Consider the following 16,090-nt stretch of genomic DNA (forward strand, 5'->3'; position numbering starts at 1 on the left):
TAACATGTAATGAGGTCCAATGATACTTACCACCCAAACATTGGCAGACATATTCAACAAAAGTCTCATGCTGCAACTTTTCTTTGCACGGGGTTGCATTACTCGGAACACTCGGCCATGTACAGGCTCTAGGTGTGAGATGCCGCTGCTTACGGGGCAACATTAAATGTATACAGCGTCTGAAGATAAACATGGCTGCTGCCAGACATTGCATAGCACACGTTTGGGAAGCATCCCTGCATGAGGGAATCCTATTAAACTCCATATTCTGATTTGCATGCAGTTTAATAACTACCAAATCATCAGTGGCAATGCAATACACTGTGCGACAAGCATTGTGTGCATGCACAGATGTATTTTGCACATGCATAAAGGGCACTAGTAAAAACACAAATACATCTGCACTGTGTTTGCCTTGGTTCTTGTGCCATTTGCACATCTGCAATATGGGATTGCGCATGCTCACACTAGCCCGCTGTACAAGACTTGTGCTCGTTTGTCCTGCCTTCCCTTAGCCTCTAATGGTAATGGTTAAATGTACTGTCGTCATTGATTGTTCCTTGACTTCTACAAGGCCTGAAAGAGGCCTCTGCCCACCTTTGGTGATGGTGAAAGGCACTGAACTCATACAATAGGGAAACTGAATCGAGCTCAGTGCTGCACATGCCGAGCATCACACAAAAATCATTGCCTTTAATGAAAGGAAAAGTACAATATGTGTGTGTGTACACAGTGGGCTGCTTGTGAATACATTCAAATTCAAGCAAGTCTCATTGGCCCGCAAATGTGTGCCCACCTTATTCATACAGGGGGAACCCCATTTTAAGGCGTGTGAAAGTCAGGGGGTAAGATGTCAACGGTGCATATTTACTTGTGAATAATTGTGTGCGGTGTCAATATGCGCCTTAATGTGACTTATGAATAGACCCTCAGAGCACATTACAGAAACAGTGCCAGGCCACTGCGATAAACAGACCTACTGCGGTTGCTCCACAGGCGCGTCAGTGTTACCCCTCCTGCCAGTGAACCGAGCAGCAGCTTCCGGCCTAAACTAAACCCTTGCTGAACTAATGCAGTTTGTTATGAGCTGTATTTAGAACGGAATGCTCACTTTGCATCATTTCATTGGCCATGATCTAGTGTCCCACATAAGCCAGGCCTCGTCGTTGTGTGAGGCGGGACCCTGTTGGGGTCGGGACACAGGACATGAGACGAGAAAGGGAGGAGTTGGGAGAGGAAGTGCAGTACGGAGTTGAATAAAGAAGGAGATAACACGTACTTCCGGCTCCTCGTGTTTATTTCAAGGCGGCCTTCTTTACTGCAGAAGTCCTGCAAGTGTCATCAACCAATCCAGGCAAATACTCTGTCTGTTTTTAATGCTACATTCACAATCTTAAAGTCTGAAGAGCTATTTGTGAAGAATACATTAGCCCATCCCTGATATTGTGGTGCGGGGTAAGACCAATGACTAGGGCAGCATTGGGCGTCTCACCTTACCAGCATGGCTAATTTACAGGGGTCAAGACTCATACCAGCCAGCCTCACCATGCCACTTGTCCACTCCATAGCCCTGCGGCAATGACGGTGATAAGCTTAAAGCTCAGCCGCAGCTAGCCAACGAGGAGTTACGGGCCCGCAAACAAGCCTTAGCTTCATTCTGTGACAAGAGGTGGCTGGATCAGAGACTGTTTGCAAGCCCAGGAAGAGCGCACTGTGCCCCTATCTTCTCGGGTCCTCTAGAAGCTTCCTCGCAAATGTCCCCATCCGTATGCATAGAGGAACTACACGGAAAGCAGCTGAAAAGCATTCATTTTTGCCAAAGGTGGGCACATAGACCTTTAGAACCTGTGTGTGAAGAAGAGTTCAGATGAACTCATTCATAATTCTAGCTTTCTTTAAAGTGAGGAGCAGACCTGGGTTCTCCACCTGCCTGTTGCATTTAAAGGCTACCTTTCGCGGTTTTTGCATTTTTAGATTGAAATCATACGATGTGGCATTTATAACGCGCCTGTACACAAGTCTTTCTAGGCGCGACAAGGCTAGGAGGGAGAAACAAGGAGGACAAAATAATGATCTTACAAGGCCTTGTTTCATTCAGATCGCGGAAATGCGGGGAAGAGGCAAGGGGAGAAGTGCCAGGGGGGAGGGGAAGGGGGAAGTGCACTTAGCTCACAAGTGCAGCCAGCGGGTGGCTCATAAATGCAGAGAGAAGGGACTGTAGGGTTGCAGATACAGGCCCTCTAACCCTGGGGTGTCGCCACATGATACAAATGAGGCACTTTCAAAACAAACGAGGGCAACACAAATCATAAAAAGCGCCGTAAATACACGTTTAAATTAGCATCAAAGTTATAGCAAAGCTCAGTTCACTTGTGCAGGAGGAAATCCCAGGTGGTGTCTGAAGCAGGTCCCAGCACATCAGATCCACTTGACAGCGGCTCTCAGGGAACGTGACTGAATGAGATGACGGAGCTCTAATGGGAGACCCAGGCTGCTTCACAATGTAGGTGGGGAGGGCCTCAGATTGGATCCGTTGAGGTTCCCAGGTCAGTTCATGTAATTGGAGAACTTTCGATCCAGATGAATTAGAGCCATTTCGGGTCACGGATGGGTTCAAAGCAGGCTCAATACTCCTGATGGAATCGTCTGAAGGGCAGCGCTCAGTAAAGCTACACTTACTTCAAGGCAAGCTTGGTTCATGTAGGAACCAGGCACTTATTCATTTATGTTTACATTTATAAAGCGCACAAAGCACGAGGGCATCCAGGCACTATGACATGACCAATTACTTACAAGGTAGTACAAGCATAATATACAATGTGATTGGATTGACAGTTCTTGAAGTGGTGATAGTCTGTTGAAGTTAGGTGAACATTGTGGCCAACGTTGATAAGCTCAACTGATAATACTTTCCTTTCGTCCAACTCCACCAAATTACAAACGCTGGCACAAAAGTGCGTAAAGCCAACCTCCAGCACATACTGTGGTCGCAGAGGAAATCCTGGAGGCAATGATCATTGGCTACAGGGAGGCCTTCTCGGGTATCTTTGGAGAGCTTTCCAGGTTCTGCTGGATGAATCTTGCTCCCATCATGGTCAGTGGGGCTGGCTCGTGGAGGACATCAGACACTATTCTTCAAGGCTTTCAGGCATTTAGTCTCAACGAGCAAGTCGGTTCCCACAACGCCAATGCGAAACCTGAAGGATGCCACGATCCTGGGCATAGATCAAAAAGCACACAGACCTGCTCAGAAAACCATTTTTAGTCCTGGAGGGACACTTGGCCAGGCAGAAAGACAATTTCTGGGGGCAAATCGACTTAAGTTCAGAAATGTTTAGAACTATGGGGTCATTTGAAAACAAGGTAAATTGCACTGAGGGGAATGAAAATGCTAAGGCCTCACTACAAATTCGGCGGCGCAGTAAAAAAGAGGCGGTTATTCCGTTACTGCCACTTTCCTTGTGTGGTAACGGAATTAATGCTGTTTTTACTGCACCACCGAATTCCGAGTTTGTCCTTAAAGTGGGAGATTTACCTCCAGGGTAGATACCCCACTTTACTTGGCATTACCACAGCAGAATTACTGCCTGTGGTAATTCAGCCAAAATCCCCATGGAGTCCTATGAACTGCAAAAAAATGGGATAAACATCAATTTGCCACCGCTCATAAACTTGTGGTAACTCCACAGGACCAAGTGGTGGTAACCGTCATCTGTTGTCAGGGTAACTCAGTGGGTTTACCCCTGAATTACTGCCAAACATGTAATGAAAACCTAAGACTTGTATGTCCTCAGTTTTCTCCACGCAGTTTTCATTGTGTTTGGAATTGAGTGTAAATCAGGCATAGAACTCCAGGAGGTCTGGGGTTTCCATGCCTGTTTACTTATTTTCCCCAAAACAATTTTTAATGCAGCCTGTCATATATAAGCATGGCAGGATACATTCACCTATGAACCTCCGGATTTCCAAGTGGTTTTTGCAGGTGCAAAAAACAGGCGCAATGAAAAGAGAATGAAAATTCAATGCAGGCAGAAACGCAGCACAGATCTGCTGGGTGAGGAATAAGCTGATTTTACACTCCGTCCCACAGCCTTGATCTGCAAATGGATGAGAAAGCATGGATCATCAATTAATTACAATATGGTCATTTACCAGGGGCATTAAAAATGACCCAATTAGTGGCTGTGAGTTTAGCATTTATGAAGTGAATTCATAAATATATTTGGAGAATGTCAGCTCCCTAATGTGGGCAATAGAATGCTTCCATAAATGCAGCCGCAAACCCATATTTACCACAGTTACAGTTCAGGAAAATTCGATAAGGTCTGCTTTATTGCATTCCCAAAGCAGTTCCCAAAGGAACATGGCACGGTGGCTGTTGGCAGAATAGAGGTCGTTCTGATGACTCTGATTAAGGGCTGAGCAGGGACGTCATTTCACCAAAATGCCAGGGGTAGCGGAAGTGACATCACATGACCCCTGACCCCCCCCCCCGATGACATCACAGGAAGTGATGTCATTTGACCCCATCCCAAGTGATATCGCGGGAAGCAATGGAACGCGACCTTTCACCCGTTGACAAAACAGGAAGTGGCATCACGTAGCATTGTACACTACGAAAAAATTATGGTTACGATTTCACTATAATGTGATGTACATTTCATACAAGAATGGATCGCCATATGTATCGTTAAGATCAGTGGTATAGGCCCATATTACCAAATTACTGTGAATGCAAGCAGACGTCCATGACCAAATAATAATGATTTGTTAGTATATAGCACTTACACTTGAGCGCTTTATATAGAAAAAATATACACCCAATATCACCCAACCTGTGTTGGTACTCATTTATGTACCTCAGAAGGATGAAAGGCTGAGTTGAGGCGTTTAAGAAAAGACTAAATCAGTGACTCACCCCCTGAAGTGTGTCCGAAATAAACCTTTAATGAGTCTAGCAATTATTGAATAGAATTCCAGACAGACACATTATTTGGTATTCCTAGTCTTTCTTATTTAGGGTCAGTGCTGAAAGTGTCAGACGTGTGGCACCCCTGTTCTTATTTGTCTTCTTTTTTTTAAGGGGCCTGAACAAGAAAGCCAGCCACTCCAGAAGTAAAGAGCCACATGGTGCTGGACACAGCCCAGAAGCTGGCATTACAAAAAATATATATATATATTTATTTTTTTAGAGTTCACAAGTGAACCACAGAGGTCGCAGTTACGACCTCTGGCGACCCCCAAATGACGTCCCTGGGGTTGAGGAGAGACCCAGGTTTAACTCCGAATATTTTTGGGATTGTAAAACAGAGTGAGAAAAAGATTCCCAGTAAATAGGATGGTCTCTTCTTTACGGAAAATGATCGCTTTATTCTGCAGTCTCTCTAGAAGCGCTGTGGCGCATAGCTCTCAATCATTACAAATTAAAATACAAAAAAACAGAGACTGTTGCTTCGTAATTGACAAGGTGGATACAGACCTGCAAATACAATCTCTAGACAATCTCAGTACACAAAAGGCTGCTGGAGAATTAAAATCAGTAAACACTTATGAAGTTAATAAAAAGTTACTATTCCATTTAACGTAGGCATTTCAGCAACTCTTATTAAATAGTGAAACAATATTCCCGCTATCAGGCAGTTGTCAGCTGTCGCCGAACTAAGTAACCATTTTTCTTTTTTTAAAGCAAGCCCTTATTCTGACATGTTTGACCCACAGTGGTGGCTGCTGCAGTCAGTGACACTCTTTGTTGTTCAATTTAAATAAATAGAGATGCATACTTCTATTGGAGCAGCCCTATGACTTACATCACCCTGTGCAGGGTCACTTGCACACTCAGTGCTGTGTCTTTTATAATGGCCACCCTGGGATCCTGCCAACGCCACGAGCCTGAATCCTTCTGGAGGCCAGAAATGGAGGCGCAGGCAAAGACAAATGCGACCTCTTTATACCAGGTCCCCTCAATGCGGACTGGCCAATCAGGCCACCCGTCTGCAAACCCCTCAGACATGCATTGTTGTGGTAATGTCATTGCGCACAGCGCAGTGCCAGTGGACCCTCAGCTAATGCATCTTTGTTCATTTCAGAAGTAATGATTAAACCTTGCCACACCCCCCACACAAACTCTTTCAAAGCTTTATGGATGGTTAATGTCCATCTAGATCAGTTCCATTTCATTAAATCAGTAGTGTCGGCGTCCCCACGTGTGTATATTCTGCACTGATGAGGCTGCGCAGTGCTGCCCGTATCTCGGCTCTGCATTAGGAAACTAACCTCCACAATGCGAGGCCCTGAATTCAAAGTGCATTTACGTGCGTAGTCGCGTGCACCAAGGCTGCATTATTCTGAAATGCGTGCGGAGGCTGCGTAAGCCTGAAAGAAATTTGCATTGCACTTCAAGCTATTTTTAGCCAATCCACTTTGGCTCCAGTTCGAGCGCGCAGCGGAGCGGCTGTGTGAGCATAATTGCCCATGCAATCATTTACATTAATATAATAGGGTTCGGAATAGACATCTCTATATTTGTCCTTTTAACCATCACAGAGGTATCCAGCTGTGCTGAACTATCTACTTTATACATTCGGTCACAGTCAAATGAACTTTTCATCAATGTTAAAGAAAAAGGAGAACTTTGCATTCCTTCCTTGACCACCACGCTGAACCAAAGGTGGCATTGCAGAAAACTTGCACAGGTGTACATGCAATTACCAGTAGGGCAAAAATTGTCCCAGCACCCCAAAAAATATTCTTTCAGGGATTGTATTCCTTAGCAAGTCTTTTTCTCTGTTGCAAAAATGCATTGAAAGAATATGTTTTATTCACTAGGGCAATTTGTGCACTTGCATGACTGTAAAGTGTTTGTAAAACCACTCCCTGTCTTTATAGCAGGGGCCATATTATGGTGTGTTCGTGCTTGCCAGGGAATTTCCACGGGGGGTCGAGTGATTGGGCCTTCCCAAACAGTATTTGTGCATGTTTAAAAAACTTTGCCGCATACACAAATGTTCCACAATGCTACTCACACACTGCATCGCTGCCATGCAGCATTGGTACTATAAATTGCAGAGAAAACATTTTTACATCCTGATTTTTTACAAAGATCGTAAGCATGTGACAATTGTGGAGCTATTGCACTGAGCTCCTTTAGCGAAAAAAAACCTCATTCAAAATCAAAATGAAATGTCAGTGTTACTCAGAATACCTGCTATGTCTGCTTGGAGCATGTTTGGGGGGTTTCAGCATAGTTGTGTCTTTCCTATTAAACATTACAAAAGCAGCGCAAAATTGTATGTCAGCTGCATCTGTGCTTTTATATCCAGTAACATATTGTTACTACTCGCAATCAGATTTTGAGCCTCAATGTGTCCTGTATGAAACATATAGTATTCCTAGGAATTTCCCATGAATGGTTCATGCAGAAAGGAAGTTAGTATAGATAGTCTTTGTTAACAGTGTTAGACTTTTCATTCATTTTGCTTACAAATGTTTGTATACAGTCACACACATATCTATAGATATAAAATGCTTAGATATGTTTCCGTACTCAGCTGATGCAATTTTTCAGTGTTAGGTTGCACTCTGCTGTCCAAATTGCAAAGTGCACCTCTCTGTGCCCTTCCACTTCAACGGCAGCTATCATTTTAACAAACAGAATGAGCATGGTTCTACGCAGTCACCTTCACATTCCACTAGCACAAATATGCGGAATAATTTCAAGTTACTTCTTTCCACCCCAACTTCTGTTCAAACAGTGCATGGCTGTTCCAGTGTCAATGAACAGTTAATTACCGGCTCAACATTTCAGTCTCTAAAGAGCAAAATGCAGTAGGACGAACGCCTTCTCACAAGCTAAAACTGAAAGTAGTGTGATCTAGCTCCTTGAAGCATCTCTTGTGCTAGATGGGATTACCAATAAAGATCTCAGACCAAATAAGCATACGGACTCAAAGAATATGGCAAAGTACTACTTTATTCTCAATTTAATAAATAGGGTCAACTGACAGACATCGGACTGATGCATGCACACTCACACACAAACATGATTATACAGAGGTTTTATACCCCAACATGAGTTATCTATGACATCATCCTATCTAGCAAACTATAAAGCCTATCGACGGGAGAGATTGGTTAGGGGAACATGTCTACTTATAGAAAACATGGGTTATTACTTCATTGGCTGTCTCTTATCTTTGAGGCTCGCCCTGAACAAGCTCTAAATCCCTATAATACCGATTATAGTTGACAAAATGGCAGTGGATTGGTATATGCAACATTTTATACCAGGCTGCCCCCATGGACCCACTGATTGGTTGGCATTCCCACCCAACTTTGGACTTTTGACTCGGCTAGCAGCACATAAGCAAAACAAAACCCAGCTGCTTGAGTCACGTCAGATTACTCCCCACTTTCCCAATGAGTCCATCATCTGTCATCAGTCCAGCCATAAACCAGAGTTTCCCATTTGCAGTGGACCTTGTAGCCTTCTCCCTGTTCTGGGACATTCAAGGAAGTGTAAGCATATCACTATCTTCATTCACAGCTTTATGAATAACCCTTGTTTTCGACTTCTGCATCACATGTGAGGAGACTGCAAATGTGTCCATTTCGACCTCCTATTTACTACTATTTTATTTAATTATGCTCTGTGTCATTGCTCCTATTGGCCTCTAGAGACTTGTTCACTTCTTCTTGTATGAGCCTTATTCATTTTTAATTTCCCAATACTTTAGCTCTTGCAAATGTTTTCTTCTTCTTTAATCTAAGAGAAATATGTTTCATGTCCATGGCTTATGCGTTTGCCTCCCTTTGTGTTTTGCAGCTATTCTTTGAAATAGCATCCTTGATCCCAGGCCAACATAGACTCCTGTTCATTGTGCACACAAAACTAATTCTCCAACATCTCCCGACTCTGCAGCCTGTGTCTGTTTCTGAGGTAGCTGAATTGAATCTTTGCCTTAACCGGCGTCCATTTTCCTATTATGACCGTCCCTGCCATGTTATATTTTCCGCTATAGCAAGCTCCTATGTGTCTCATTTACCTTTGCGTTGCTGCATATTTACACTCATTGGTCAACAAGTTACTTCATTCTTCTTTGTATATATGATTACTTTATCTTTCCGTACATGTTTCCCTTATCACTTCAGTTACACCATTACTCTTTAGTATTTTCATAGCGTTTCAGCATGCCCGTTCATATCTTCTTTATAGCATCACTCTGCCCACATCAGATTTCAATCAGCACTACATGATATCCAGTGGTGCGAGCTGACATCCCTCCACATGACATCCTACCACTCCTTCGGTGCGAGGATACATTTGATACGGTTGTCTGAGTGCATATCTTCTCTCGTACACTCGATGCGTTATAGGCATAACTCATTGAGTCACATATAGGGCCCTTCTAGTGTTCAATTATGGGGTTGGGAATTAGGGACAATGCGTCCACCTGCTCCACTACAGTAGGTGCTGTAATTATGCTACTACACAATCTTATGCCAACACGGGGACTCTGCAAGTGAAGACACATCATAGAGGCCTGTGTAATCGATGGAACTTAGATACTCTTCTTATACCGCACATACCCCTCATTCCATCTGATACAACTATGCCTTTCAAATTCAAGAGAAGACAGTTACCTATACATTTAGCCATTTCAATGACCATTAATAGGTCACAGGGACCTATGCCCCCTTCTTGGAAGCGATCAGTGGTAATTCTGATATTTAAGAAGGGGGGCAGAAGTGAGCCTAGGCATTACCAACTGATATTGACCTTTAAGATATGCTAGAATAGCGTATTTTACCTAGGGAACAGCTACGCTACTGTTAAAAGACTCCAGCCCAAACGCTGGCTTCCAAAACCATGTAAAGCGCTCCGCTGCTCTCAAGGTAGATCCACACTTTAAACAATAAACTAAATAAAATAACAGATTTCAATTCAATACACAATACATAATACCCAAATCATTAGCACAATCACTTACACCATACAATACACTGCACTTAATACTTAACTAAATGAATACACAAATCATTAGCACAATCACTTACACCATACAATACACTACACTTATACTTAACTAAACTGCAAAATGCATATTACAAATTTCATATTTTGCCTATTTCTATTTAATAGACTGGTTTTATTAGGATTTGGCCCGTGGTGAAGATGCGCATACAACGAACATATAACCAGGACACGACAGAAGATACCATTTGTATACCTTTTATGCATGATGACTGATTCTAATTCTAGGTTCATGCTGTGGTCTTCTTATTTGTTTCCACTTCACCAAATGAGAACTGACAGTGTATCAGATTTGCATGCACCAATGCTCTACATATACTCTTTATATCTATGCATGTGCCTAGTGCTTGACTCCAAGTTTAGCCTTACTCAGAGTTCTGATAGGCCTGGAATTATAATTCACACCCGGGGATGGGTGCTCAGACAATCAGGTGGCTGGAAGAGCGGGCAAGAAAACACTGTATACAGCCTGCTTTTTCCAGTCACCCAAGGCCCTTCCTCAGGTGACGCCATCCTGATTGTGGGAAGGAAACAGGGTGCCTCTCTCTGTTCCCTCCCCACCCTCCCTCTCACCCCACACTACAAAACATATACTTTCCGCACCCTCTCTGTCCGTCCCCACTTACCTGCTGAACCAGAGCTTTGTGCTTTGGTCCCTGTGCTCCTCCTGCCTGCGGCTGCCACCATAGAAATGGAAAAGGGAGTAAGTCCCTTTTCCTATGGTGGTGGCCATCTTTTTATTTGTTTTCTCTCAGGAGAATATGCGCTCAGCCCATCTCCTGAAACAAATGTAAACTATTTGCACTCTGGCAAACACCAGGGTGTGAATAGCTATCACAGCCCTTTTCAGGGGTGCGTACCTGGTCGATAATGGCCCACAGCCTTCAACGAGGCCCTTGCTTCACTCTGCCTTGCCTAGGATCCAGCTGACGGGCCATTACCGACCATAAGCGCCCCTTACTCACGGGTGATTGTTATATTCTGCTTGCCATGTTCTGCGGTCCTGAGATGCATTTTGAATTCATCTGCAGCCATAGGTTAGTGACCTGGACAAGCCTATGATGCCATCATGACTGCCAACTTCAAAACAGGACTGTGCATAGCATGAACGCCAAAGCATGAAGGGTGCCTGTCTGGCTTCATCAAGCTGTCTGCGGACAGTGCACTATGGCCATGGACATATACGGATAGAAATGTACCTCACCTATCATCTGTAATCTCAGCCCCTCTGCAAATAGCACAACCGTTTCAAATTGTTCCCATATGTAGTTGAAGCACCAGAACTACTGACTGAGCTTTTGCCCGGGCACTGATGATGACAAGACCCACTCGCCTCTTTACAGAACTAACAACATACTTACTTGCTCATGCAAGTACTCCCACCTTTCTCTGCATTTTTACAAATCTAGAATAAATGCGTGGTAAGTGCCAGTGGACAAGACCAGCAAACGTCTTCACAGCACTACCACCAGAGCTACCACTTACACACCCACTTCCACCTGAGGTTCCTTTTTGTTAGCTTTAACATGCCTGGGGACGAGACCAGCACTCCACCGACAGGTGTGTTTATTCGCGGCCACTGTGTACTGTAAATTGTATTGCTATTTTTAAAATATATCCCACCCAATTCTTACCACCCCTCATACTCTCTAAGAGTGCTCTGTGTAAAACGACTACAATGTTCTCTTTCACAGTATATGTTGAGTGCATTTCTGGTAGCGTTGTCTGTGGTGACTAGGTGTTTCCCCAAACAACGCAAAAAACAGCCGCCCTTTTTGACCATTCTGAAGACATGTTCCACCCCTTTCTGACAATCCCCTCCCCTCCATGAGGTCCCTTTCTATGTAACAACAATGTAAACTGTCCTCCTTGAGCATTTGTCCTCCAGTATCTACTTGACCCTTATAGGTAGAATAAGCAGGAGGTACCAGCTCTGTTTCCACTCCTATAATAATTAAACACAACTCTACTTTAGTTATGGGGAGTAGGCCCATGTAGCTGACGTCACCAAAGTATGGACTATCCTCAAGGACGCATGCTCAGATTCCGGACTCAGCCTACACCTTTGATTCCCCAGCAAGAACCTAGGTGTCGATGAGGCGAGTGACTTCAGTACGTCCACAGAAGCAAGCGCTGTGACCATACTGGTTGTTACATTACTCCTATTTCAGAACTCCTGCCTGCTTGAGCCATCATGCTTTCAGCATTTCAGGGACTACGAGTAAATTAGCCCGTAGGGTGGAATCAGGAACTGTAAACGCATTGGGCTTGTTTGTAACATGTGCTTGCTTACAACATCAAGGCTGAATAACTCAGCCAAGGAAGAGGTCATGGACACACACAACCACGTCAGGAAGCACTGGCTACAATGGCCCCTGCCAAACATGGCTACAGTGCATTGATTGTACCCACCTCCTAGAGCATCAGCAGAACTGACTGCAGAGGCCTGTCCTTCAAAGGCTGCATTGGCTCTGTGTGAGGGCCCAGCTAAAATTCAAAAACATCTATCTAGGCTAAAAGTATATGCAAGGCTAAGCACTCTCTGTGAACCAGCATACCCTTGTGTCTGCCATCTGGACAGACCCTTCAACTCATCCAACCACTTCCTGGTTGGCATAACCCCTGCGGACACATGACATAGATATTTTGTTAGCAAGCCCTTAGTCTCTTGACCAGCCTCCTTCTCTAGGTCAGATCCCTGCCAACCCATCTCTCTTTCAGGATGACCCTGAAAACCCTGTCTTAATCAAACAGAGGGCCCAGAATCTGTCACCTTGACCTGGTATTTGCTGAGATATTCAGTCTTGATGTTCTCAGCAGGCATCGGTTCCAAACAAGCCCAATGTGTCTATCGAATATGATGCCACCCTACGGGCACAATTTACTAGTCAATGCTAAATAGAAGAGGGCACCATAGCTCATGTGAGCAGGAGGCATCAAACAGGGGCAATGAAACAAGCCACCATGATGACCCAGGAAACAGGTTCATCTGCAGGCTTGAAAGGTTTTACGGTGTCTAGTCTATGAGATGTTGCTTCAAGTTTTAAGATCATTGGGAACAAAGTTTACATCCACTAGCAGAAAGTGATGATTACATTTGAAGACAGGCTGCTGCGGAAAGCGTCTGCATTCAACGCGTTTGCTCTTTTACTGGCTCATATGTTCATTTTCAGACTTGAAATGTTGTAATGTTCCCTTTTAATGTGAATGAGTTTAACGCTTGCTAATTCTTTCTGATTAGGATAGCAAAATATATCCTATCATAATCACATGGCAACATTTAAAAATCGGTAAGTGTGAAAAATCCCCTGAGGCTATAGCAAAAATTGGATCGATCATAGGCGGATAACTAATCACATTTATAGAAAATACTTTGCAACCTCATTCCTCGGGGCTTGGAACGGTGGGACTTGAAGACGTCTATAAAACATTAGCACCCTGTTACTGGACGCAAGCCCGATCTCCGAGTACACTTTCCAGGCTGTGTATCCTGGTGACAGCCACCATTCTGTCCTTTTCTGCCAACTCCCTTGCAGCAGCTTAGTTGGTCTCACATTAGGTCAGACTTTCCCTGTCTACCTTCTATCGCTCACCCTCTTCTGGCCTAGGCCCCAGCCCCACCTGCCCACATCATACTATGTTTTGTTTCTTTCTAAGTGTATCCTCCAAGTTGATCTGCTCCATTCCTCTCAAACCACTCCACCTCTGCATCATATTTGCCGTAGTAAATGTAGACTAGTAGGCACTCACGTCCTTGAAGTTCCTTTTCGATTGGCACCTGCAGCCAGTTTGGATTGGGAAGTCTTTAACTCAGTGTCCTTGATGCCCACGATCAAGGGTTTATCATGAGCATGCAGCTGCTTTATGTGAGTGCTAATTACAAAAGCCCTTGTTTCACAAAAATGTGTCAACTCAGGTGGCGGGCCATTACCACCTGGTGCGCCCTACAAATCGAGGAATTTTTGGCTGAGGCGGTCAGAAAAAAGACACATCTCAAATCCACAATGGGCAATTATTATTGAAGCCTGTCCTCTCTCCAGCATATCATTAAATGAATGTTGTTACTATCATGCGCATGGGTGGTATGTGATATAACAGTGCTTTTGCAGAAAGAAGGGAAATGTATTAGCTTTAGGGCCCAGAACTGCGTTCCTTCCCGTGAGAAAAAGAAGGCTCCACAAACTAGACATGTGGTAAAAAGGTGGGACAATTTTTGGAATTAAAGAAATATACAGGTGGGGGCTCTATGCAGCATTTCATTTAGTATATAATTTAAATCAAATAGGGGTAATTTACTAATGAGTAGTGTTTTAAATGCTTGCATGGCAGGCAGCGTGTACAATATCAGGCAGCATTTAATTGTAATTGTGAATGCTGCTTACCATGAGCACTTGGCAAGCAGTGTTCACAAGTAAAATTAAATGCTGTCTGACATGCGAGCATGTTGGGCAGCATTTAATTGTAATTGTGAACACTGCCTGCCATGCGAACATGGTAAGCATCGTTTGCTCACCTTGCACAGAGGAGTGCAAAAGTTTGGTGCAAAAGGCGGCATTGCACGTGTGTATGCCACCTTTGCGAACCAGGACCTGGCTACACCTAAATGCAAATGTAGCAGGTCCCCGCCATCAAATTACGCTGTGGAGCAACACAAGCTGCTCTGCGTTTTGTTTCCTCCCTGTCTTGGAAAAGCACCACTGGAATCCATTATAAAAGGCCACCTGCAAAGTGTAATTTGTGGGCACCGTTTTATCTCTCACAGAGTCGAGTGTAAAAGTGAACAGTAAAGGCAATTTTGCCTTCGTTTACTCTTCACAATTACACTCCCCTTTGTGAGTGTTGAAAATGGTATGAAGGGGACTCAACAGCACATAAGGGCAAGCATTGGTGGCCCCATGCATGCAATTAACATATTTTTTAAAAGGGCCCCAAAATACTTGATAACGTTTCTGTTTAGCAAACTAAGGGAACCTGCCCCACTAGTAAAAGGGCATCCAACATTCGCCACAAGAAGCAGACATCAATGCTTTCACACATGTTGCACCTGGCAGCACTCTCATGACACATGTGCTAATACAGCTGACTCCTACAGAATCCTCGGGAGCCAGCAATGCATAGACTGTCCAGACACCACGCTCAGCCCCAAAGGGGCAACACGCTGGTATTGAGTCGGCTGATAGGAACCAAACACACCCCTGGGCGCGGACTGAGACCGGAACCCCACTACCAGCAGCCTGCATCCACCCAAGTGCACCAGAGCCTATTCCGTAGTGTCCGCACAAAAGGCAAACGTAGCAGACTACACACAGCAGAATATTACTTAATTATGCCAAAATGCATCCAGAGAAAATGAGAATGCGGATAGCTTCAGAAAGGTGTCACTTACCCACAATGGTTTAAGCTGTGTGTATCCTGAAATCTCTAATGTGTGTTGTAGAGCGTATGGCCCAGTGGTATGTTGTGGGAAGGCAGGCTTTGGGGTCCACACCTTGAGTACAGTAGACCATGACCTTGTTTTTTCAATAGACAACAAGCTCTGTGTGATGAGAGTTCTAATGGCATGCTAAGTTTTTATCACGCACTTTCCTTGGTAAATGTTTCCAATATATTTAATTCAATACATAGAGCGCATAGCGGCTATAATAGCAAATTCGAGTGAAATATTAATGTGATTCATTAAAAATATGATGTTCCCTTTCAGTCATTTCTGTGTATGAGCACAAGATGTATTCAATTTCGTGGGCAAGGGCATTTCATTAAACACACGTGATATTGCCAAGCGTGCCACACGCTAGCTTCTGCACAACTGCTCCTTTGTGGCATCGATTATTGAATGTTAATGTTATGCATTTGAATGGGGATGCGTGCAGTGTCCTTGTTCCATTGTCTTTGCTCTTGTATTTTTCTGCGTTTGGAACTAGGTTGGTTGGTGGTGACACATTTGTCCACATGGCTGGCTCTTTTTTCAAGGTACACATCTGTTGTGGGTATGTGTCCAATGTAAAAGGATGGTAACAGCCATTGCATTGCCAATCAGCGTTATAATGCCATTGTTTTACA

The 16,090-nt window shown here is 44.1% G+C and overlaps 1 protein-coding gene across 3 annotated transcripts in view; it reads left to right on the forward strand.

The window, feature by feature from the left end:
* The window catches only part of KCNB2 (potassium voltage-gated channel subfamily B member 2), a 736,266-nt gene that overhangs the window by 713,949 nt on the left and 6,227 nt on the right, over nucleotides 1-16,090 (forward strand). The window lies entirely within an intron of this gene.

The sequence above is a fragment of the Ambystoma mexicanum genome, chromosome 5q (genome assembly GCF_040938575.1).
Source record: "Ambystoma mexicanum isolate Mex_15411 chromosome 5q, UKY_AmexF1_1, whole genome shotgun sequence".
Lineage (NCBI taxonomy): Eukaryota > Metazoa > Chordata > Amphibia > Caudata > Ambystomatidae > Ambystoma > Ambystoma mexicanum.